At 46.3% G+C, this 24,417-nt stretch overlaps 1 long non-coding RNA gene across 3 annotated transcripts in view; it reads right to left on the reverse strand.

Annotated features, from left to right (window-relative positions):
- The window catches only part of LOC123578620, a 46,917-nt gene that overhangs the window by 16,948 nt on the left and 5,552 nt on the right, over window positions 1–24,417 (reverse strand). For all 3 annotated transcript variants that reach the window (XR_006702441.1, XR_006702442.1, XR_006702439.1), the window contains exons 2-3: window positions 5,318–5,428; window positions 26–215 (exon numbers count right to left, since the gene is read on the reverse strand). This is a non-coding gene — a long non-coding RNA (uncharacterized LOC123578620). The remainder of the gene's footprint in view (window positions 1–25; window positions 216–5,317; window positions 5,429–24,417) is intronic.

The raw sequence follows: 24,417 nt of genomic DNA on the forward strand, positions 1-24,417 counted from the left end.
GAGGAAAGCTGTAATTCCCAGGTACCTGGAGCTTAGGCAGGGATGTGCTGGCAAATGTTTAGCCACTGGCTCTCCCTGAGGAAAACAGTCCCGCTTTGTAGTGTTGGCCGGTTTTCATGGCGTCCGTCCTTCCCACCATGGCTCGATTCAGGCTCCAAGGTGACATCACAATGTGGAGCTGGATGGGATGTGTGGTTGGCTCCGAAAGCTTGGTCCTGCACACCACAGAAAGGACACATCAGTCAACAATCTTTCAATAAGAAAGTTGCATCTTCTTCAAGAAAACCTCTAAAGCAAGTAAAAAGATACTTAGAAAGCTTTAAGCACTTTGTGTGGGGCAAAGTTTCTGTGGGAAAATTAAAGAGGTTTTCAAAGTGTATCATTTGTTCCTATCTTTAGTTTTCCCAGAGACTTCTTTTCCCTTTCAAGTAAGAACAGGATTACAGTTGATTAGTGGCTTGAGACATAAACAGGGCCGACTCCCCCTAGGCATCCAGACATTGCTGGTGGGAACTAGTTGCCGAATTAGAATTCTCATCAATCCCTCAAGACATGCCAGAAGGGAAAATGAGGGATTCTGGTAACTCTGATCTCTTGGGGGAACTGTTCTCTGTAAGTTTACTTAGTGACTTGACATTGAGCAAATGTAACAGGCCTCCTGATTAGAAATAAGGTAACCCCAATGATCAACACCAACCACAACATAATTTAGTTGACTTTAATTTACTAAATATTTACTAAATTCTTATTTGGGTTAAAACACACACACACACACACACACACACACACAATCTCAGTGGGGTTTGCAAAAGAAATAGAAAAATTGTCTTAATTGCTTGGAGACAAGTTGGGGGGTAGAAGGTATAAATAGATGAAACAAGTTGACTCTAATCGGACCACCTGCTAATGTGTCGAAGGGGCCTGGCAAGCGAGAGTGTGAGGGTGGGAGTTTTCAAAGACAGCGGAGCTGAAAAATGCAGATTTGTGATACGTGAGCACAAGCCAGTAGAACACATGACTGAGGAAAATCCAGGAGACAGAAATGAGCAGAATGGGGGTTTCTAAGTAATGCCCCCTTTTACTCTCATCGTGTCTTTCCCTGGACCATCTTTCTCTGATGTGATCCATGACATTAGCGTACCATTTGCTCAGAACATTCTGTTTCAGGCTTCGCGTACCATCCTCCCTCCCATCGTGGCCTCCCAGTAGCCATGGTGGAGGTGCTAGCAAACCCGTGTTTACCCTGAGGATCCTGAGATCCAGAAAGCAGGTTCTGTAACTTGCTCTAACAGCTTTGCTATGCAACAAATCGTTCCAGCGTTCAGTGGCTGAAACAACAATTTATTCAGGTCGTGATTCTATAGGTCATCAGTTGGAGCTGGGCTTATTCATGACTTAGTTCGGTTGCATCCGGGTCAACTCTGTGGATGCTGCCTCCGCTTTCTCATGTGTCTGGGGCCTCAGTGAGAGGGCCGGGCTCTGTTCCATGTGATCTCTCTCTTGGTCGCAGTCAGCTGGCCTTGGCTGATTCTCGGCATTTGGCAAGGTCTCGTGAAAGCGAGTAGGTATAGGCAGAGCCTCTTGGGGCTTACGCTCAAAACTGGCACACGGTCACGTCTGCGACATTCTACTGGCCAAAGCCAGACCCAATGCCAGACCAGAGCCAAGAGGTGGGGAACCAGACTCCATATCTTTTTTTTTTCTTTTAATGTTTTACTTATTTTTGAGATAGAGACAGAGCATGAGCAGGGGAGGGGCAGAGAGAGAGGGAGACACAGAATCCGAAGCAGGTTCCAGGCTCCGAGCTGTCAGCACAGGGCCCGATGCGCGGCTCGAACTCGCGAACTGCGAGATCATGATCTGAGCCGAAGTTGGACTCCCAACCGACTGAGCCACCCAGGCGCCCCTCCGTATCATGATGGAAGTTGCTGCAAAGTCACTCAAGAGGTTGAAGAATTACGGCCACCTTTATAATCTAAGCACACTTGGCGGAAAAATGACAAAACTGCAGGGGACAGAGCATTCATATCCAAGCTTGCTTCTCTCACAAAGCTACCCGAAAATCCAAATCCTTTCTTTTTTTCTTTACGTGGACACGCCCCTCGTTTACCATTGTGCCATCACCAGCTTCCCCTGATGTAGACAGACACACGTGACCCCCTCATCCGTCCACACAGATTCTTCTCTTGCCTGAAATGACCTTCCGCCCTGCTCATATCTCTTCGGCTGTGACAACCTGGCTTTGATTTTAATCTCTTGCAAAGCTGCCTGGGGCAGAGACTGCTAACCATCCCCTGGGGATCTGCCCTTTGACCATTTGTCCTTTTTCTTCTTTGACCTTTTACAATAGAATTCCCCTAAGTTGTAGCTTGCGGTCAACGCTAAGCTACAGAATCCATTCCCCAGCCTCCTTTGCAATTTAGCGTGTGGGGTAGTTTTAAAAACTGTTGCAACTTCTTGGGGCGCCTGGGTGGCTCATTTAGATGAATGGCCAACTCTCGGTTTCAGTTCAGGTCATGATCTCCCGGTTTGTGGGATGAAGCCCCACGCTGGGCTCTGCACTGACAGTGTGGAGCCTGTTTGGGATTCTCTCCCTCTCTCTCTCTCCACCCACCCTCCTCTCAAAATAAATAACCTTAAAACAACAACAACAACAAAATAATACACCTTGCAACTTTTTGGGGCACCTGCATGATTCAGTCGGTGGAGCATCCAACTCTTGGTTTCGGCTCAGGTCATGGATTCATGAGATGTAGCCCCACGTCAGGCTGACCGTGCGGAGCCTGCTTGGGGTTCCCTCTCTCCGTCTCTCGGCCCCTCCCTCACTCACACTCTGTCTCAAAATAAACATTAGAAAAATTAAAAAAACATTGCAACTTCCTGATAACCCCTCCCATACAAAAGGTGAACTCTAATCCCCGTGAATATCGGCCAGCCATAGTCACTCCACTTCTGATAGAATGTGGTAGAACTGACACCGTATAGCTTGTGAGGCCAGGGCGACCTACACCTGAGGAGGACAAAGCGGACATGAAAGAAATCTCACCAACCTGAAGATTCTGTGCTAAACACGCCTCTGTAAGGAGGCCACATAGAGACAGACAAGCCCCACAGGGGCTGTTCCCCAACTGGTCGGTCTTCTCAACCTCAACACGCGGGTGCGTCTGCAGATTATTCCAGCCACTAGCTCTATGCAAAATACACTCCCTCCCTCTCCAGACCCATCAAAGCCTTGCTTATTAAGGCATCCAGGGTTCGGGCCTCAAGCCCAAGATTTTGTCACGTCAATCAAGTTCCAGGGTGAACGAGGCTCGTTGGGTGTGGTTTCTCAAGTGCAGCTGGTTAACACGGACTAGAAGAGCTGTGTGCTACAGAGGCAAGTTTTCTGTCCCCCATGGACAGTCGTGGGGCAGCCATAACTGCCATGGAGACCGTCCTTCCCACAGGGGAAACCGGGAGGCATAGAAGTCTGTGGCACTGATGGAAAAAAAAGAAGGATGACTCAGGGTATATCCAAGAACCCATGGAGAATGATTCCCAGTCAGTGGAGCTGAGCCCCAGTCATGGGATTGGCATCACGTGCCCAGAAACGTGTGAGGGAGAAATGTAAATGATTTGGGCCGGAGAACCCACCGTGCTGTCTTTAGACATATCCACAAATTCTTTGACGATCCTCCCATGAAAAGGTGGGGTCTAATTCTCCTCTCCCGACAGAGTGTGACAGGAGGGCTCCCACATGACACCCAAAGCTAAGGTCAAACAGGGCGGGGGCGGGGGGGGGCACTACAGCATCTGCTAGGCTCTTGGGACACGGGACACGTGCTTTTGGAGCCAAAGGGGCACATCTTCCCAACAGCAACCGCCAGACATGCAAATGCTGGGCCTGCAGATGACTCCAGCCCCTGGCCTGCAAGGCCACTCAGCTGACTCAGGGGGGACAGATAAGTGCTGCTCCCCTCCCCCACCCCCGCTGAGAAAGTTCTAGCCATGCCAGTAAGCCAAAAAGAGGAATAAACGTATGAGGAATGGGTGAGATTTAAAAGTGTCACTATTTACAGCTAACGTGATGAAGCACCTAGTTTATCAACTGATCGTGTTGGATTTTCTATTAGAGTTGATGAATGTAGCAAGGTCACTAGATAAAACATCGAAATTCCTTTAAAACCCAACTGCATTTCTATACGGCAGCAGCAACCATTTATAACTTTTCTTTTTTTCATAATACATTTTACAGTGTTATTAAACACATTTACTATCAAAGAGAAAATCTGAAGAGATGTTGTGTCCTCTGGTTACAAAGCCCACATCTCCTTTAGGCCATGCTCGGAGTTACGATGTAAATTGATCTTGCAAAAACATTTGAAATGAGGCAAAGCAGAAGGCACTGTGACACAAATACCAGCTAATCATAAAAACAAAACCACGCTGGAGACAGAAGGAAATGGGCTTATAACCCAATTTCTGTCTGATACACGTGAGGGAGCTAGAGACTCAGAACTTCTGGTTTCAGGGTCCTTCCTCTGAAATGAGGTTGAGCTGAAAACACAGCAGGAGGAAATCTTACTTACTTCTAAAATAAAACACATCCCTTCACGACAAAGAGAAAGTCCCATTTACCGGCGAGCAGAAAGCTCCTGCTTCAAGTGTTTATTTTGCATTTTAAACCATCTGGCCTTCCGTTGCTCGGTAGAATCATGAATTTTTTAAAAGTAAAGTTGTGCTGCTGTTCAACCAGACCGTGCCACCTAGAACCATCCGTGTGAGAAGCACATCGGTTGCAAATTGGTTGAAGGCAAGACTGGGTCCCCATGTGATGTCACATGGCCATTCAGCCCACTTCTCCTTCCCCTGATTCTGCACCTGTGACTCTTTGTCGTTCAGGCCTCAGCTTACATGTCACCTCTCCAGAAAGGCTTTTCCTCACCACCAAATATAGAAGAGCCTTTACTGTATCACCGTGCCGTAAGGAGCACTTGCCACAAAATAGCATTTTCTTACTTAATTGCTTATGGTAAGTCTTCCGCAATTAGAAGGTCATCTCTAGAAGAGCAGAAATCTTCTTGGATTTGTTATTGTTACTCTTAACCAGGACCAGGTCTGAACACACTAGATGCTCAGGAATTGGTTCTTAAACGAAAGAGTTAATGGTAACTTTCAATGTGGGGGCCTCCCTGGCTGAGACTCCCCCCTCCCCCTCCCCGGAGAACAGAGGTCAAGTGCTAGTGCTTTGGGAAGTGCAGCCGGGGCAGCGAGGGTAAGGGAGCGAGGCAGAGAAGGATGGGAAGCCATGCAAAGCACTGCCCTGCCGTGCTCGCACCTGCTTCCCCGTGGGCCACCGGGAGACCCGACAGTTGCTCAGCAAGACCGGGGCCACGTGGGATGTCTCTGCACAGGTTGTATAGGAAACTCCTGCCTCGGAGCAGCCGTCCTGGAGAAGGAAGAAAAGACATTTCCTGAGTTGGTCCTGTCTCCTGTTTCCCATTGGCTGAATTGCACTAGGTGGGGAGCCAGTCCCCTCCCATTTCCTTGTCAGCTGATGCCTTTCAAAGCCACATGGAAGCCACATCCCACACTGTGGCAGGCTGGAAGGTGTCCACATCCTAATCCCCGGGACCTGTGAGGGTTACCTTCTACGGCAGAAGACACTTTGCAAATGTGATCACACTGAGGGTTTTGAGATTATCCTCGTGGGGCCAGTGCAATCAATGTGTCCTTGTAAGAGGAAGGCAGGAGATCAGGCTCAGTAGTGGGAGACGTGGTGACAGCAGCCACAGGCTGTAGCGATGCAGAGAAGGGGTCACAGTGGAGCCACGCAGGCAACTTACAGGCATGCAAAGGATTCTTGCTTGGAACCCTTGGGAGGAGCCAGCCCTGGTGACACCGTGGTCTTGGCCCTGTGGGTCTCATTTCAGATTTCTGACCTCCAGAACTGTGAGCAAATAAACTACTGCTTTAAACTACTGAGTCGGTGGTAACTTATTACAGCAGCAATAGGAAACCAATACCCACGGCCTCCAGGGGAGTGTTTCCTCTAAATCGGTGGCAAGAGCATCCAGAGAGCCCCGGATAAGCACAGCCAGAGAACTGGAGGTACGTAAGATGTACAGCCTACAAGGACCCACGTGACTGCTTATATCAAGGAGCTTAGGACAGAGAAAATGTGTACTTGTTGATTGTATTAACATTGTCCTTTATTATAATTCATTTTTTTCTTTTAATTTTAGAGAGGGGAGGAGAGAGTGCAAGTGGGAGAGAGGGGCAGAGGGAGAGAGAGAGAAAATCTTAAGACAGGCTCTGTGCTCAGAGCAGAGCCTGGTGCGGGGCTCGATCCTATGACCCTGGGATCATGATCTGAGCTGAAATCAAGAGTCAGACGCTCAACGGACTGAGCCACCCAGGCACCCCAGTTATACTTCATTTTCACTTGTGAATAACTGCCCAGCTCTGAAAAACGTCCCTGGGCCTCTCCGGTGATGTTTAGATATGTCACATAACCTATACTCTAGCCAGACCATCAGAGCCACGCCTTCAAATCTGGTAAAAATCCATCCTTACAGAAACGATTTTCTTCTAGGTAGATTTGATAAAGAATGTATAGAGAGCACAGTATGTAACCCCAGCTGCTTTGGCGAACACCTACATTTCAAGTGCCCACTGCTATTAAGGACCATTTCTTGCTTGCATAACGGACCAAGATGGATGTAATGATAGGAGGGTATTGACTCTGCTCCTATAGCTATTCAGGGGCCCAGCTGACAGGGGTTCTGCCTTCTTCAACATTTATCTTCCGAGGTTACCCTAGCCACAACCAAAGTTGGCAAAAAGAGAGCAACTGACTGGATAAGAACATATGCCTTTTAACCTCCTCAGTCTAGAAGTGACATCACCTGGCATTACTTCTATGCAAGGGATGCTGGGAAATGTAGTTCCAGGCTGGGCAGCTACCGTTTCAGTTACACTCTGCATCACGTAAGGGGAGAATGTGTACGTGCTGATTGTATTAACAAGCTTTGGTGGACAACCGGCTGTCACTTGCCACGGTCTGTCCCTCTGGCCAAGAGATATTCGTGGGGACTCTTTCCCTCAAATATGAAAAACTCTTCTCCCAGCCGGAAAGGAACATCCAAGGGAATTAACTCAAAACCCTATTAGTTACTGCATCCCTAAGGGCAAAACAGATGGGTAGCCAACAAGAGACTGCTCAATCTGTACGATTAAAAGAAGTCAAAGATGGGGCACCTGGGTGGCTCAGCTGGTTAAGCGTCAGACTCTTGATTTCTGCTCGTGTCATGATCATGTGGTTGTGTGATTGAGCCCAGCACTGGGCTCCATGCAGGGTTCTCTCTCTCCCTCTCTTGTTGCCCACCCCTGCTCAAACATGCACTCACACTCTCTCAAAATGAATAAATAAACATTAAAAAAAAAAAAAAGTCAAGGATGGATGACCAGGAAGCTGAGGGGACACCACCCCAATAAAAAGTCTCAAGTTCTTGCCTGGTTTCCCGGCCTGAGCCAGTTTTTGGACCCAAGCCCATTGGTTGAAGGCAAGACTGTCTCCCCAGCCCCCTGCAATACCACCCAAGTCTGATCTCCCGGTCTTTCACCAAAGGGATCTACTTGGGTAACAATGCTGAGGAATACCCAAGCGTTTTGACGACCCTTTGACAGGGCATTGGTAGACATTAAAACCCAGAGTCACTAATCATCCTCACAGGCCTCTGTTAGAGTCAGGAATATTGGGGCTAGGTAATAAGTGGATCCCCGGCCCAGATCCAAGTTACAATGGCTACAGCGGGTCTGTGGCCCCATCTGGAGGTCATTTTCCCAGACCCCAAACATATAACGGAACTAGACACGCTTGGTCGTTGCACAACCTCACCTCACATTGGTTCCTTGCCTTAGGGTAAGACTACCACCACAGTGCAGACATCAAGGAGAATGCTCTGAAAGGCCTCCCCTCCATGGAAAAGACGGTGAATCAACAGTGCTATGGTATCCCAGGGGGAATGGCAGGAATTGGTGTCATCACCAAAGAACTGGAAGATTCAGGGTGAGTCCCCCATCCTGTTGCCTTTTAATGCACAAATGTGGAACCTACAAAAACCAAACAAATCCAGTGGACTATGGCCAAGTCGCCCAAGTAGTAGGCCCAATGGCAGCTACTGTGCCAAGTGTGGTGTTGTTCCCAGGTCAGAACAGCTTCATCTCATTGCATGTTATATATGATTTCACATTCATTCTTCCTTAGATTCCTGGTTTTTTTCCATTAATTTCAAATAAACAAGTCAGAATGTAAAACTTTGAAGATACTCAAGATATATAGGATGAGAGGGAGGAGGAAGATGGTGGCGTAGGAGGACGCTGGGCTCACCGCGCGTCCTGCTGATCACTTAGATTCCACCTACACCTGCCTAAATAACCCAGAAAACCGCCAGAGGATTAGCAGAACGGAGTCTCCGGAGCCAAGCGCCGGCGAGAGGCCCACGGAAGAGGGTAGGAAGGGCGGCGAGGCGGTGCGCGCTCCACGGACTGGCGGGAGGGAGCCGGGGCGGAGGGGCGGCTCGCCGGCTAAGCAGAGCCCCCGACTCTGGCTGGCAAAAGCGGAGGGGCCTGACGGACTGTGTTCTGACAGCAAGCGCGACTTAGCGTCTGGGAGGTCCTAAGTTAACAGCTCTGCTCAGAAAGCGGGAAGGCTGGAGGACAAAGGGAGGGAGAGCTGCTGAGCCCCCGGACGACAGAGCTCAGCTTGGCGGGGAACAAAGGCGCTCGCCAGCGCCATCTCCCCCGCCCATCCCCCAGCCAAAATCCCAAAGGGAACCAGTTCCTGCCAGGGAACTTGCTCGCTCCTCGCAAACACCCAACTCTGTGCTTCTGAGGAGCCAAACCTCCGGCAGCGGATCTGACTCCCTCCCGTTGCCACAGGGCCCCTCCTGAAGTGGATCACCTAAGGAGAAGCGAGCTAAGCCTGCCCCTCCTGCCCCCGTGCACCTTGCCTACCCACCCCAGCTGATACGCCAGATCCCCAGCATCACAAGCCTGGCAGTGTGCAAGTAGTCCAGATGGGCCACGCCACCCCACAGTGAATCCCGCCCCTAGGAGAGGGGAAGAGAAGGCACACACAGTCTGGCTGTGGCCCCAGCAGTGGGCCGGGGGCAGACATCAGGACTGACTGCGGCCCCGCCCACCAACTCCAGTTATACACCACAGCACAGGGGAAGTGCCCTGCAGGTCCGCACCACTCCAGGGACTATCCAAAATGACCAAGCGGAAGAATTCCCCTCAGAAGAATCTCCAGGAAATAACAACAGCTAATGAACTGATCAAAAAGCATTTAAATAATATAACAGAAAGTGAATTTAGAATAATAGTCATAAAATTAATCGCTGGGCTTGAAAACAGTATAGAGGACAGCAGAGAATCTCTTGCTACAGAGATCAAGGGACTAAGGAACAGTCACGAGGAGCTGAAAAGTGCTTTAAACGAAATGCAAAGCAAAATGGAAACCACCACGGCTCGGATTGAAGAGGCAGAGGAGAGAATAGGTGAACTAGAAGATAAAGGTATGGAAAAAGAGGAAGCTGAGAAAAAGAGAGATAAAAAAATCCAGGAGTATGAGGGGAAAATTAGAGAACTAAGTGATACATTAAAAAGAAATAATATACGCATAATTGGTATCCCAGAGGAGGAAGAGAGAGGGAAAGGTGCTGAAGGGGTACTTGAAGAAATAATAGCTGAGAACTTCCCTGAACTGGGGAAGGAAAAAGGCATTGAAATCCAAGAGGCACAGAGAACTCCCTTCAGACGTAACTTGAATAGATCCTCTGCACGACATATCATAGTGAAACTGGCAAAATACAAGGATAAAGAGAAAATTCTGAAAGCAGCAAGGGGTAAACGTGCCCTCACATACAAAGGGAGACCTATAAGACTCGTGACTGATCTCTCTTTTGAAACTTGGCAGGCCAGAAAGGATTGGCACAAGATTTTCAGTATGCTACACAGCAAAAATATGCAGCCGAGAATCCTTTATCCAGCAAGTCTGTCATTTAGAATAGAAGGAGAAATAAAGGTCTTCCCAAACAAACAAAAACTGAAGGAATTTGTCACCACTAAACCAGCCCTACAAGAGATCCTAAGGGGGATCCTGTGAGACAAAGTACCAGAGACATCAATACAAGCATAAAACATACAGACATCACAATGACTCTAAACCTGTATCTTTCTATAATAACACTGAATGTAAATGGATTAAATGCGCCAACCAAAAGACATAGGGTATCAGAATGGATAAAAAAACAAGACCCATCTATTTGCTGTCTACAAGAGACTCATTTTAGACCTGAGGACACCTGTAGATTGAGAGTGAGGGGATGGAGAACTATTTATCATGCTACTGGAAGCCAAAAGAAAGCTGGAGTAGCCATACTTATATCAGACAAACTAGACTTTAAATTAAAGGCTGTAACAAGAGATGAAGAAGGGCATTATATAATCATTACAGGGTCTATCCATCAGGAAGAGCTAACAATTACAAATGTCTATGCACCGAATACCGGAGCCCCCAAATATATAAAACAATTACTCACAAACATAAGCAACCTTATTGATAAGAATGTGGTAATTGCAGGGGACTTTAACACCCCACTTACAGAAATGGATAGATCATCTAGACACACGGTCAATAAAGAAACAAGGGCCCTGAATGAGACATTGGATCAGATGGACTTGACAGATATATTTAGAACTCTGCATCCCAAAGCAACAGAATATACTTTCTTCTCGAGTGCACATGGAACATTCTCCAAGATAGATCATATACTGGGTCACAAAACAGCCCTTCATAAGTTTACAAGAATTGAAATTATACCATGCATACTTTCAGACCACAATGCTATGAAGCTTGAAATCAACCACAGGGGCGCCTGGGTGGCACAGTCGGTTAAGCGTCCGACTTCAGCCAGGTCACGATCTCGCGGTCCGTGAGTTCGAGCCCCGCGTCGGGCTCTGGGCTGATGGCTCGGAGCCTGGAGCCTGTTTCCGATTCTGTGTCTCCCTCTCTCTCTGCACCTCCCCCATTCATGCTCTGTCTCTCTCTGTCCCAAAAATAAATAAACGTTGAAAAAAAAAATAAAAAAATAAAAAAAAAATTAAAAAAAAAGAAATCAACCACAGAAAAAAGTCTGGAAAACCTCCAAAAGCATGGAGGTTAAAGAACACCCTACTAACGAATGAGTGGGTCAACCAGGCAATTAGAGAAGAAATTAAAAAATATATGGAAACAAACGAAAATGAAAATACAACAATCCAAACGCTCTGGGATGCAGCGAAGGCAGTCCTGAGAGGAAAATACATTGCAATCCAGGCCTATCTCAAGAAACAAGAAAAATCCCAAATACAAAATCTAACAGCACACCTAAGGGAAATAGAAGCAGAACAGCAAAGGCAGCCTAAACCCAGCAGAAGAAGAGAAATAATAAAGATCAGAGCAGAAATAAACAATATAGAATCTAAAAAAACTGTAGAGCAGATCAACGAAACCAAGAGTTGGTTTTTTGAAAAAATAAACAAAATTGACAAACCTCTAGCCAGGCTTCTCAAAAAGAAAAGGGAGATGACCCAAATAGATAAAATCATGAATGAAAATGGAATTATTACAACCAATCCCTCAGAGATACAAACAATTATCAGGGAATACTATGAAAAATTATATGCCAACAAATTGGACAACCTGGAAGAAATGGACAAATTCCTAAACACCCACACTCTTCCAAAACTCAATCAGGAGGAAATAGAAAGCTTGAACAGACCCATAACCAGAGAAGAAATTGAATCGGTTATCAAAAATCTCCCAACAAATAAGAGTCCAGGACCAGATGGCTTCCCAGGGGAGTTCTACCAGACGTTTAAAGCAGAGATAATACCTATCCTTCTCAAGCTATTCCAAGAAATAGAAAGGGAAGGAAAACTTCCAGACTCATTCTATGAAGCCAGTATTACTTTGATTCCTAAACCAGACACAGACCCAGTAAACAGAGAATTACAGGCCAATATCCCTGATGAATATGGATGCAAAAATTCTCAATAAGATACTAGCAAATCGAATTCAACGGCATATAAAAAGAATTATTCACCATGATCAAGTGGGATTCATTCCTGGGATGCAGGGCTGGTTCAACATTCGCAAATCAATCAATGTGATACATCACATTAACACAAAAAAAGAGAAGAACCATATGATCCTGTCAATCGATGCAGAAAAGGCCTTTGACAAAATCCAGCACCCTTTCTTAAATATTTTTTTTTCAACGTTTATTTTTTTTATTTTTGGGACAGAGAGAGACAGAGCATGAACGGGGGAGGGGCAGAGAGAGAGGGAGACACAGAATCGGAAACAGGCTCCAGGCTCTGAGCCATCAGCCCAGAGCCTGACGCGGGGCTCGAACCCACGGACTGCGAGATCGTGACCTGGCTGAAGTCGGACGCTTAACCGACTGCGCCACCCAGGCGCCCCTCCAGCACCCTTTCTTAATAAAAACCCTTGAGAAAGTCGGGATAGAAGGAACATACTTAAAGATCATAAAATCCATTTATGAAAAGCCCACAGCTAACATCATCCTCAATGGGGAAAAACAGAGCTTTTTCCCTGAGATCAGGAATACAACAGGGATGCCCACTCTCACCGCTGTTGTTTAACATAGTGTTGGAAGTTCTAGCATCAGCAATCAGACAACAAAAGGAAATCAAAGGCATCAAAATGGGCAAAGATGAAGTCAAGCTTTCGCTTTTTGCAGATGACATGATATTATACATGGAAAATCTGATAGACTCCACCAAAAGTCTGCTAGAACTGATACATGAATTCAGCAAAGTCGCAGGATACAAAATCAATGTACAGAAATCAGTTGCATTCTTATACACTAACAATGAAGCAACAGAAAGACAAATAAAGAAACTGATCCCATTCACAATTGCACCAAGAAGCATAAAATACCTAGGAATAAATCTAACCAAAGATGTAAAAGATCTGTATGCTGAAAACTATAGAAAGCTTATGAAGGAAATTGAAGAAGATTTAAAGAAATGGAAAGACATTCCCTGCTCATGGATTGGAAGAATAAATATTGTCAAAATGTCAATACTACCCAAAGCTATCTACACATTCAATGCAATCCCAATCAAAACTGCACCAGCATTCTTCTCGAAACTAGAACAAGCAATCCTAAAAATCATATGGAACCACAAAAGGCCCCGAATAGCCAAAGTAATTTTGAAGAAGACCAAAGCAGGAGGCATCACAATCCCAGACTTTAGCCTCTACTACAAAGCTGTCATCATCAAGACAGCATGGTATTGGCACAAAAACAGACACATAGACCAATGGAATAGAATAGAAACCCCAGAACTAGACCCACAAACGTATGGCCAACTCATCTTTGACAAAGCAGGAAAGAACATCCAATGGAAAAAAGACAGTCTCTTTAACAAATGGTGCTGGGAGAACTGGACAGCAACATGCAGAAGGTTGAAACTAGACCACTTTCTCACACCATTCACAAAAATAAACTCAAAATGGATAAAGGACCTGAATGTGAGACAGGAAACCATCAAAACCTTAGAGGAGAAAGCAGGAAAAGACCTCTCTGACCTCAGCCATAGCAATCTCTTACTCGACACATCCCCAAAGGCAAGGGAATTAAAAGGAAAAGTGAATTACTGGGACCTTATGAAGATAAAAAGCTTCTGCACAGCAAAGGAAACAACCAACAAAACTAAAAGGCAACCAACGGAATGGGAAAAGATATTTGCAAATGACATATCGGACAAAGGGCTAGTATCCAGAATCTATAAAGAGCTCACCAAACTCCACACCCGAAAAACAAATAACCCAGTGAAGAAATGGGCAGAAAACATGAACAGACACTTCTCTAAAGAAGACATCTGGATGGCCAACAGGCACATGAAAAGATGTTCAACGTCGCTCCTTATCAGGGAAATACAAATCAAAACCACACTCAGATATCACCTCACGCCAGTCAGAGTGGCCAAAATGAACAAATCAGGAGACTATAGATGCTGGAGAGGATGTGGAGAAACAGGAACCCTCTTGCACTGTTGGTGGGAATGCAAATTGGTGCAGCCGCTCTGGAAAGCAGTGTGGAGGTTCCCTCAGAAAATTAAAAATAGACCTACCCTATGACCCAGCAATAGCACTGCTAGGAATTTACCCAAGGGATACAGGAGTACTGATGCATAGGGGCACTTGTACCCCAATGTTTATAGCAGCACTCTCAACAATAGCCCAATTATGGAAAGAGTGTAAATGTCCATCAACTGATGAATGGATAAAGAAATTGTGGTTTATATACACAATGGAATACTATGTGGCAATGAGAAACAATGAAATATGGCCTTTTGTAGCAACGTGGATGGAACTGGAGAGTGTGATACTAAGTGAAATAAGCCATACAGAGAAAGACAGATACCATATGGTTTCACTCTTATGTGGATCCTGAGAAACTTAACAGAAACCCACGGGGGAGGGGAAGGAAAGAAAAAAAAAAAAAAAGAGGTTAGAGTGGGAGAGAGCCAAAGCATAAGAGACTGTTAAAAACTGAGAACAAGGGGTGCCTGGGTGGCGCAGTCGGTTAAGCGTCCGACTTCAGCCAGGTCACGATCTCGCGGTCCGTGAGTTCGAGCCCCGCGTCGGGCTCTGGGCTGATGGCTCAGAGCCTGGAGCCTGTTTCCGATTCTGTGTCTCCCTCTCTCTCTGCCCCTCCCCCGTTCATACTCTGTCTCTCTCTGTCCCAAAAATAAATAAACGTTGAAAAAAAAAAATTAAAAAAAAAAACAAACTGAGAACAAACTGAGGGTTGATGGGGGGTGGGAGTGAGGGGAGGGTGAGTGATGGGTATTGAGGAGGGCACCTTTTGGGATGAGCACTGGGTGTTGTATGGAAACCAATTTGACAATAAATTTCATATATTATAAAAAAAAAGATATATAGGATGAGATTGATTTCTTCAAAGAGAGCTACGTAATTAAAGCTTAGTAAACATTACCTATGATAATAAATTATTCATATAGTGCTTATCTGGCAATTTCAGTAGTTCAGGACATGGCCAAAGAAGCAAAACTTGGCTTCATGTGAGTAACAATTGCTAAGTCCACATGCGCTTTGCTGACTCTGATTTTGCTTCTGTCTGAAGTGAGCCTGAACAGCTTATCCTCCCTTTCACCACACACGACAGGTGCCTCCCTCTCTCCCGATGCCGCACCCTGTGTTCTCAGCAGCTCATGATCTGTCATCTGCAAACTGCCCATAATCACCTCCTCTCTTTTATGTTCCGCCTTTTACTTTTTTAAATATTTTTAATGTTTATTTATTTTAGAGAGAGAGAGAGACAGAATGTGAGTGGGGGGAGGGACTGAGAGACAGACTCTGAAGCAGGCTCCAGGCTCTGAGCTGTCGGCACAGAGCCCGACGCGGGGCTCGAACTCATGAACGGCGAGATCAGGACCTGAGCCGAAGTCGGCTGCTCAACCGACTGAGCCACCCAGGTGCTCCAATGTTCCACCTTTTAGCTCTAACTCAGACTTGGCATGTTCCCTGCAGCCCTCTTGGATGAGGACTCTGGTTCCCAGCCCTGTACCGCCGGGCCTACTACGCCGTAACTGTCCCCTTGGTACTTCCAGACCATTTCTCTCATTTCCACGATGTAATCCTCAGGATCTTTCGAGCAATGCCATCTACCATACCATCTACACTCCCTCCTCATCCAAGTATCTGGCTCACTGACTTTCTCTGCAGCATGATTCTGCAGACTTCGTTCACATGAACAATCCACCCGGTGCCCTGACTTCTTGATCCTTCGGCCTCATGACCTCCTCCCCCTCTAAATTCTAGCTTCCACTGACTCCTTTCCACTGCTTTTTAGCATACTCCCTGCTAGGTACACTTCTCTAACCATGTTACCTCATCAGGACCTCCCAGCCATGAAGCCACCATTTTCTTCAATGCTTTCACTTCCCTCCTGCCCCAGATTAGAATCTCTGGTCCATCACTATACTCATTCAATTGTGTTCACCCTCAACTCCTTTCTTATCCCTTCCTCTTCTCCACTTAGCCTAAAAAAAAAAAAAAACCCATCCACGGTAAACCCGATTCTCTAAGTCTGTATGTGAGTGGCTGAATGTTGCTGGAGAAACACCCAAGCACACTCTCGCCTTGAGCTTATGACCATGATTCTCAGAGGCCGCCCATCACATCCACCCTCCCACCCTTCCCTAGTGAAGGGACTCCCATGGTTTCCTAGGTCCCAAGGCCACTATCTCAAAATCCCTCTCTTTTTAAACTTCATGTCACTATTCCTCCCATCCCCCAACTTCTTACTTAATTATGAAAACCGAAGAAGCAGAAAACAGTGTACCTTCTGCTACATCTTCCAATTTATCCCATGGATTCCTGGGGCTTTTGTGCCATTTAGATGTTGACTTTCTCTTCCCTGAGCTCACGGTTTTTATATCCAGTTTCCTGTTTGTCTGCACTTGGACCCATATTAGGCATATGAAGTGTAGTATGTCCAAGAAAGAATTCCTCTCCCAAGAGAGAATTTCCTCTCCCCCATCTTCCCTATGTCTACAGGTGTTAGATGTCATTTGTAATTCCTCTCTGTCCCTAACATCTTACTTTGGATGCATCAGCAATTCCTGTTGGCTGTGTGTCCCAGATGAGTTCCAAATCCAATCATTTCTCACCACATCCACTGCTACCAATCTCTCTGACTAGTCCGGTAATCGCTAACTGATCTTGCTTCCTGCTTGTGTCCTCATCAATGACCAGGACAATCTTTTCAAGCTGAAAATTGAGGGGCTCTTGGGTGGCTCAGTCGGTCAAGGGCCCCACTCTTGATTTTAGCTCAGGTCATGATCTCACACAGTTCCTGAGATCGGGCCCCACCTTGGGCTTAGTGCTGAGTGTGGAGCCTCCTTGGGATTCTCTCTCTCTCTCTCTCTCTCTCACTCGCTCTCTGTCCCTCACCTGCTCGCATGTGGTCATATACTCTTTCTCAAAATAAATAAACTTTATTTTTTTTAAATATTTAATATTTTTACTTATTTTTGAGATACAGAGAGAGAGCACAGAGAGAGGGAGAGGGAGACACAGAATCCGAAGCAGGCTCCAGGCTCTGAGCTGTCAGCACAGGGCCCGACGTGGGGCTCGAACCCATGAACCGTGAGATCATGACCTGAGGCGAAGTCAGACACCTAATTGACTGAGCCACCCAGGGTGCCCCTCAAAATAAATAAACTTTAAAAAGAAAGATGAGGGGTGGCTGGGTGGCTTAGTCGGTTAAGCATCTGACTTCGGCTCAGGTCATGATCTCGCAGTTTGTGGGTTCAAGGCCCACGTCGGGCCCTGTGCTGACAGCTCGGAGCCTGGAGCCTGCTTCGGATTCTGTATCTCCCTCTCTCTCTGCCCCCTCCCCTGCTCACGCTCTCTCTCTCTCTCTCTCTCAAAAATAAACATAAAACATTGTTAAAAAGAGATGAAAATTGAACGAAGGCATGTTTTGCACAACACCCTTCGTTAATTTTCTACCGTCTTTTAGAACAAAATCTAAACCGTGCATGGTCTGCTGTGCCCTTCGTGAGGCCCCACTGCCTTCCTCTCCTCACTTACTGATCTTCCCTCCCTCTGCCACCCCTCGTGCCCGGTCACACTGCTCTTCTCATTTTAGCTTCTTGTTCCTGGAGCACAAACTCGTTCTCACTTCACGATCCTCACTCGCTCTTGCCTCTAGAACTCCATGTGACTGGCTGTCTTCCCTCATGTAAGTCTGCTCAAAAGTCACTTCTGGGGCGCCTGGGTGGCGCAGTCGGTTAAGCGTCCGACTTCAGCCAGGTCACGATCTCGCGGTCCGTGAGTTCGAGCCCCGCGTCGGGCTCTGGGCTGATGGCTCGGAGCCTGGAGCCTGTTTCCGATTCTGTGTCTCCCTCTCTCTCTGCCCCTCCCCCGTTCATGCTCTGTCTCTCTCTGTCCCAAAAATAAATAAACGTTGAAAAAAAAAAAAAAAAGTCACTTCTCTCACCCTCCCCCCCACCCCGTCTCTTCCAAAGCACTTCCCCTTTTCAGTCCGTCCTGTTTTTCTGCACAGCACTTAACCTGTGTTACGTCATGTTCACGGTCCCCGTGCTCTTGTGCTGTCGCCTCTCACACGGACTCGGGGCTTAGCCATGTGACTTGCCTTGGCCCCTGGGACGTTAGAAAATGTGACCCAACCAGAAGCTTGCGACGTGCTGGCACCTTGGGGGATGCCTTCACGGACCGCCAGCTGCCAGGTGAGGAAGCCTCAAGCCAGCCTGCTGGAGAGGCCACACGGGGGATGACTCAGACACATCTGCTGACAGCCCCAGCCTCCTGCCATCCAGCACCTGCTAACTGGGCTGGATGCACACGTGAACCCCGCGTCACCATGTGGATCTGAGCCACGCCCTTCCAGCTGATCTCTCCCCAACGCCAGTGCACAGAATCATGAGCAAATAAAAGTTGTTTCAGGCCGCCGGGTTTGGGGACGGTTTGTTATACAGCAGTATACGATACCAGCATATATGATACGTCACAGCCTAGGATTTATGTCCATATGCATATTTGCTCACGGTCTGCCAAGTCTTCTAAAATTTACGCTCTAGGAAGAGAGGAACATTACGTTGAGTACACCGTGGTCTGCCGTCTGGCTCACAGAGGCACAGAGGAGGCATTTGTTGCTGAATGAATGAACAGGCTCTTGTGGAACAGCCTCACCTTTTCCCATGGCTTCCACTAAGATCTCTAAATTTGGCCCATTAGAGAGCTCTGTCTAACGGGGCACCTGGCTGGCTCAGTCCGTACAGCACGTGACTCTTAATCTCAGGATTGTAAATTCAAGCCCCACGTTGGGTATAGGGATTACCTAAAAATAAAATCTATTTTAAAAAAAAAGGAAGGGAAGATCTGTCTCCTATACTCTAATTGACCACTAGACATGACCAATTGAAATTTAACACCTTCTAAATTGATGGGTTTTTTTTCTAAGTTTGTTCTCAACTTTTCTCCTCTACGTCATATTTTAGCAGTGGCACAATGAGGTGTGACAACACTTAATTTTATGTGTCAACTTGGCTAGGTGATGGTGCCCTTTTTTTTTTCCTTTTGGTCAAACACCAGATGTCACTGTGAAGTTATTTTTTATTTTTTATTTTATTTTTTATTTTTTTTTTTCAACGTTTTTATTATTTATTTTTGGGACAGAGAGAGACAGAGCATGAACGGGGGAGGGGCAGAGAGAGAGGGAGACACAGAATCGGAAACAGGCTCCAGGCTCCGAGCCATCAGCCCAGAGCCCGACGCGGGGCTCGAACTCACGGACCGCGAGATCGTGACCTGGCTGAAGTCGGAGGCTTAACCGACTGCGCCACCCAGGCGCCCCGTGAAGTTATTTTTTAGATGTGATTAACATTTATTTTGTTTTTTAACGTTTATTTATTTATTTTAAGAGAGAGCGAGCAGGGGAGGGGCAGAGAGAGAGGGAGAGAATCCCAAGCAGGCTCCGTGCTGCCAGCGCAGAGCCTGACGTGGGGCTCGAACTCACCAACTGGAGATCGGGACCTGAGATGAAATCCAGAGTTGGATGCTTAACCAACTGAGTCACCCAGGTGCCCCTAGATGTGATTAACATTTAACTCGGTAGACTGAGAAAAGCACAATACCCTCCATAGTATGGGTGGGCCTCATCCAATCAGTTGAAGGCTTTAACAGAAAAGACTGAAATCCTTTGAGTAGGAAGGAATTCTGTCTCCAGATTGCCTTCAGACTCAAGACTACAACATTAACTCCTGCCCGAATCTCCAGTCTCCAAGCCTACCCAGCAGGTTTCAGACTTGCCTGTGCACACAACCGCAGGTGCCAATCCCTTAAATCCCTCCTCCCCAGCTCTACAACGCACACACGCGCGCGCGCGCGCACACACACACACACACACACACACACACACCCCATTGGTTCTGTTTCTCTGGAGAACCCCAACACAGGGTTATCTTTGACAATCCCCTCTCCCTCTTTTTCCAACATCCATTCAGTCACCAAAGCCCTACTGGTGCCGTATACAACATGCCTCCTGCCGCTACCCTTCCTCTGCCTCCCTGTCGCCTGTCTTGCTTTCGACTCTCAGCATCTCTCACCTGGACTATTTTAAAGTCTCCTAACCAGTCTCTCTGCTTTATCTCCTGCCAATCCACAAGCTACTCCACCATCAGGGTCACCTAAGAATCTGATCGTGACACTTACACCACCAAAGTCTCCCACGGTCTAACGAATACAGCTCAAACCCCTCAATGTAACATGAAAGCTCTTTATCAACAAGTTCAAGATCTATTCCCAGCTCCGTATCTCTGACTCCTCTCTAAAAACCCCAAATTCTAGCTATATTTAGCACCTGTGGATCCCCAAACATGTCATTTCATACCTTCACGCTTTTACATATTTTATTCAATTTACTTGGAATGCCTACCAACTTGTTTTGAAAACATTCCAATCTACTCCTCAAGCCTTAACTCAGATGTACTCTTCGTTCGTAAGCTGTCCCTGGATGCTTGGTCATAGCGTTTAGACAATGATAAAGATCTTTTCGCTAGTCTTATTGTCTTGAAATTGATGGATGTGTCTGTGTTTCTCAAAGACAAGAGGCTCCTTGATGGCAGGGACTGTGTATAATAGATACTAATAGATTTTAATAGTAACAACAGTAATTCGATCCCTAAAGGAAAAATAAGGTAAAAACAGAAAGGGGGGCAAACCATAAGAGAATACAGAGGACAACTGAGGGTTTCCGGGGGCTTGGGGTGGGGGAATGGGCCAAATGGGTGATGGGTATTAAGGAGGGCACTTGTTGGGATGAGTGCTGGGTGTTATAGGTAGGTGATGAACCACTAAATTCTTCTCCTGAAATCAATACTACACTGTATGTTAGCTACCTTGGACTAAATTAAAAATAGATAGATAGATAGATAGATAGATAGATAGATAGATAAAATTAGATCCCTAGTCCTGGTCTTCTGTTTAGCTCATAACAGCCATTCAAAAACTGTCCACTGAGCCAATTTTTGTGTGTTAGATTTTAAGCCCTTTGAAGGCAGAAACCATATTGATGTTCATCTTTGTATCACTCATGGTACCTCTCATAGGATCTCGTACAAAGTATAAGGATCAGGTACATAGAACAATGTACACAGTACACAGATTAAGTACCTAGTACATAGGCTCTTATTCAATAGAAGAGTGAATTAAAGAAAAGCGTCAGTTCTCTGGAGAAGACAGAAACATCTCATTTCCGGTAGCTACAATGTGTCTGCCATCATTGGATTCCCTTGCTCAGGGTTGTCACAATGATATTAAGTCAAGCAAGAGTTTGCGCAAAGAAGAAACCACTGAAGGTCACAGTCTTGAGGAAGAGGAAAGAGAAGGGGGACTGTCTGTTAAAAAAAAAAAATGAAAACTATAAGAACTTTATTTCCTATTTTCTCACAGTCTTCTAGAAAACATTCTTTTTTCTTTTGACAGTTTTCAAACCCACAGGAAAGTTGAAACGGTACAATGAACAGCCGGATACCCCTCACATAGATTCACCAACATCTCACCACACCCATTTCCCCCATCTCTCTGTTTCTCTATCTATACTTCCCTAGTGCTGAAACGCCGTCACGGCATTTCACCCCCAAATACTGCGTGTTGTACCACTCAGAAGGAGGACTTTCTCTTACGTCACCAGAACACCATTATCACACCTAAGAAAAGCAACATTAATTCAATAAAATCATCTAGCATAGAATCTGGACTCAAATCTTCCTTATTTTTCCTCCAAATGTCTTCGATGGCATTTTTTTTGGACCCAGAATCCAATCAAGTCTCACACATTGATTTGGCTGTTAACATCTCTTCTCCTCAAACTGTTCCTCTGTCGATACCAAACACCTGAAGATCCAGGTCAATTGACCCGTAGAACGTAGGACGTTGTTCTGTTAGGATTTGGTTCAGGTCAAATGCTTCCAGCAAGGTTTGTTGTGTCCCTCCTGTAACATCAGGTCAGGGGACTCTCAAGGTCACATTGTCCCACTTCTGGAGATGCTCAGCGTGATGAGGTGCAGATAAGGTGGAGGTATGTCTAATGCAAAGACACACTGTGTGATTAGTAAGTAACCTTCGAGATCATGTAAACATGTCTTCCTTGGGGCGCCTGGGTGGCTCAGTGGGTTGGGTGTCCGACTCTTGCTCAGGTCATGATCTCACTGCTCGTGAGTTCGGGCCCCATGTCAGGCTCTGTGCTGACAGCTCAGAGCTCGGAGCCTGCTTCAGATTCTGTCTTCATCTCTGTGCCCCTCCCCTGCTTGAGCTCTGTCTCTCTCTCAAACATAAAAAACAAAACACTTAAAAAAATTTAAACACATTTTCCTTAGTCTTTTTCCCAGTGGGTCATTGATGATCATTGCCTGAATCACTGATTACATTGAGAGTTAACAAAATGGTGCTTTTCTAAATCTACAGTCTATACTTATTAACTTAGAATCTTTTCTAAAGCACAGCCTCCCTCCTACCCCTTTTGAATATCATTATGGAGCCACAAGATTTTTTTTAACTCAATACCATCGTTTACCAAGATGATTATTTTGATCCTCAAAGTTTCCCAGATTTGGTAAGCGGGTTCCCTTTCAAAGCTGGCTTCTGTGTCCCTGTGACATAGATTTCTAAATAATCTTTGAACATATCTTGCTTCCTGGCACACAAGATGTTCCTAACGTAGACCCAGTATCAGCCAATTCTCTAAGGAGCCGCTGTTCTTTTCTGGCAGGAAATAGAAAGCAACACCTGGTCTCTAAGTGAGCTCACTGCCATGGGGTGCCATTGATTCTAGGCTCTTTCTATGGACATGGCTAGAATATCACATCATGATCTTATACTCATGGATAGCTCCAGTTCAATTCTTCCCCCAATTCCACATTCTTTGGCTTTCACTGAAAACCCTCATTAGTTCCAAGAATGAGGAACACAGCCTGAGAAGATCTGGATTTGGAAGAGGAGGGGGGCACACTGGCAGCAGGTGATGCAGCTTGAGCAGGCATGGAGGCCCTGACACTGGAGAACGAGGGATACGGGCACGAGAGCCTTTAAGAAGAAGGGCTCAAAGCATAAGAGACTCTTGAAAACTGAGAACAAACTGAGGGCTGATGGGGGGTGGGAGGGAGGGGGGGGTGGGTGATGGGTATTGAGGAGGGCACCTGTTGGGATGAGCACTGGGTGTTGTATGGAAACCCATGTGACAATAAATTTCATATACTTAAAAAAAAAAAAAAAAAAAAAGAAGAAGGGCTCTCAGCGATTGTCGAAAGCCTGGAGGTAGATGGGGAGTCCATATAATTTATCGATCAAATCAAGACACTTCTGAGAAAGAAAGCAAAGTAGTATTAATGACCATGCCAAAGGGGCTCCTGGGTGGCTCAGTTGGTTGAACATCCGATTCTTGATTTGGGCTCAGGTCATGAGCTCAAGCCCCACATCAGGCTCTGCACTGACAGCACAGAGCCTGCTTGAGATTCTCTCCCTCTCTCCCTCTCTCAAATAAATAAAACTTGAAAAAAAAAATTAAAAATAACCATGCCAGACAGCACGCATAAACTAACACTGTTTTGGGCTGGCTTAACACATGGTTACTCCAGGTGGAGAGAATAAAGGAGAGACCAGAATAAAACTTACTCCAGCGTTTCCTGTCTTTGGGACTGTGGGTTACTGTACTTGAAGAGGCAGTTGTAAATGCTGCTTCTCGGGCTGGGGGTGGTGGGCATGTCTGTGTGATGGCCCCTTGTCCTGTGGAACAGGCTTCATTTACGAGGTGTGTGGCCAGGGCCCTCCCTGGAACCCACTGGGGTGGACATTCTTGCAGAAGGAGCCTCTCCGCTCCGACTCTGTCCACCTCCCTTCCTGATAGGGCAAGAGCAACTTCATCCACAGGAGAATAAACTGTCTACAGGTATGCTGGATGCTAGCTGTCGGCAGAGTTTCTGTAAGAAATCCTGCTGCCCGACACCAGGGGAAGTGGGGGGCTGCAGAAAGCCAGCCCTAGAAGCAGAGGCCATCCCTGGGTTCACATGTATCTTCTCCCTAGAGAAAGGAGAATGGCCTTCAGTCCCAGCCAGACTCTTGTCCAGGTAGCCCGGACTCTGCCTCCGGTTTTGGGGTAGTTCTGGCTTAGGGCAGGGGGAAAGTGCAGGAGAATGCAAATGGGGTACAGAGAAACCATCCGGTTTCAATGAATTGGCTGCAAACATACTCAACTCTGAACTGTGTTAAATCCTAAAACTCCTTTGATGGTTCAGAAGACGCTTGAGTCT

Source organism: Leopardus geoffroyi, chromosome A1 (assembly GCF_018350155.1).
Source record: "Leopardus geoffroyi isolate Oge1 chromosome A1, O.geoffroyi_Oge1_pat1.0, whole genome shotgun sequence".
Classification (NCBI taxonomy): Eukaryota; Metazoa; Chordata; class Mammalia; order Carnivora; family Felidae; genus Leopardus; species Leopardus geoffroyi.